Genomic DNA, 2,376 nt, shown 5'->3' with positions numbered 1-2,376 from the left:
ACACACACACACACACACACACACACACACACACACACATGCACACGCACACACACCCCTCTTGTTTCCATATCTTAGAGCTCAGTTTGATGAGCATTATTTCATATGATTCTATGTACATAGCTATTGAGCTATTGTGATCCTTTGCTCCGACTGTCCTAGACATATACTAATTATTGCAAGTGAGGGAAACCATAGAGCTTATGTTACCTTAGATCTGGCTTACTTCACTAAATATGAAATTTCCTCAGTCTTTCTATTTGCTTACAAATGGAGCAATGTCATTCTTTCTGATGGAAGCATAAAATTGTGTATATAAACCACATTTTCTTCATCCATTCATCTAAAACTTGTTCAACCATTCTGGAAAGCAGTATGGTTTCTCAAAAGGCAAAAGAACCAGAGAGCTCCCCTATGACCCAGCAATCCCACTCCTGGGCAGTTCCCCAAATGTCCACAAGCAAGGTCACACTAATGCTCTTAGCACAATTATGTCATGGCAGCATTATTTACCACAGTTAAGATATGGAATCAGCCCATATGCCTGTTTTTTAGTAAACAGCTTGTCCTTTTCCAAGTTGCAATGTTCTACAGAACAGAAGCTACTAATTAGTGCCTTTACTACAACTGGAATCTTTTATTTATTTATCAAGATACAAACGAGCATAAAACTTAAGGATTCCTGGGTTTAACATAGCAAGAGAAAATAGAGCGCAATGAAAGTTTAACCTAGTGGAGTGGAGATAGAGTGAGAAGAGTAGAGATTTTTGAGCCACTTAGATTGGGTATAGGAAGAAGAGAGCCAGAATGGTTATGGCTCTTGGTTATAACATCACTGTCTTGCTCACCATCTTGGGAAGCATGGGGTGGTGGTAGTAATAATAAATTTCTCAAATCTTAATTACTGCACTCCCTAGGAAATTCCTTAACTGTCTTTCCAATCTCAGTAGTCTCTACTCAAATGCATGCTCATAAACTGTTTTGTGAGCAATTAACAATTTAAGTCTTAAGGCTTGACATGAAATTGGATCATATCCTCCTTATTTCATACATTTCTCAGATCAAAGCGAAGAGTGAGTAACTTCCCAGATAGCACATAAACCTCAGCCTTTCTCATGCGTATCTTCGAAATCTTTACCTGTGTCTACAAGATCACACCCTTTACTCTGCCCCATGTTATATAAGGCTTTTTTTAAATCCTAGCTATGTGGCCTCCTCGTCTGACCACTAACCTTCTTCCAGTTCCTGTTTTTGAATATTTCACGTAATTATACTCTGATCAAAGAATGATCCTTTCAATAAGTTAGGCTCTCCAACCCGCTCTCCTCCATTACATCATCCTCAGCTGTGAAGGGTCCTTCTTCTGGGATCAGTCTACTTATCCTAATACTTCCTATTAGTTTCCCAAGGCCACAAACTGCTTTTATTTTCTTTACCTCTCCTGGGCCTATAATGTAGCCTGGCATATGGAAGATATTCCCAGTAGCAGGGAAAGGAGAGAAACATCTATGTTTTTCCAACATTTGTTTTTCTTAAGAAGTTTTGCTTGCATCAACTGGTAATTAGTAACAAAGTTTAAATGGAAGTTACTAAATGATTGCATAATTCGACTGTTAACTACTTTAATTTTTTCTAAGTTTTCCCTAGAATGACAAAGTCAGAAATTGTTTCCAGTGAGGAGTTTTTATTTGCTTTTGTTTGTTTTCCTTTTCAATATTCATGCTGCTTTAAATCATAAGTTTTACTCAACCTTCTCTGTTTCATGCTTTAATACCAACCTAATTTGTAAAAAACAATGTGCTGGGATTTGATATATGGGATTTGATTACTGTGAGCTATATCTACTTTACATTTATCTAATGAGTTTTACATCACTTTCCTTTAGGGCTAGATAAAGAATTACTTCTATTAGAATGGAAAGGGAAATATCTTTAGTAAAACAACTTTACCTAAAATGTTATGATATCAGTCATTAGAAAATACCTTTTTCTATCAGTCCTTAAAACACAATAAATAAAACTGTTGACTTTAGGCAAACCTGTTATCTAATTTCTTTACGAGAAAATATCTTTTCCAATGTGGTTTCATATGTTTCCATAGCCTAACCACGCCAATACATCTTTGTCTGGTAAGCAGATCCTGTATTGCCTAGAGCCAAATACAATCACTTTATTATTTCATGAGAAGTAATAAGAAAGGTACAAACTAACATTTGCAGGTCAGTGAACAAATATGGAACATAATTTTAAGTGTTATTCTACTCCCAAGTAAAAAAAAAGAGTCAATTAAGTCAACTAAGAGTTTTAAACGCATACTTCCATGGTTTGATCCACAAGTAGTTATTACAATAGAAAATGATGCTAGTCTCATGACCTT

The sequence above is a fragment of the Megascapheus bottae genome, chromosome 13 (genome assembly GCF_031878675.1).
Source record: "Megascapheus bottae isolate mThoBot1 chromosome 13, mThoBot2.hap1, whole genome shotgun sequence".
NCBI classification, from domain to species: domain Eukaryota; kingdom Metazoa; phylum Chordata; class Mammalia; order Rodentia; family Geomyidae; genus Megascapheus; species Megascapheus bottae.
This window is presented reverse-complemented; position numbering follows the sequence as displayed.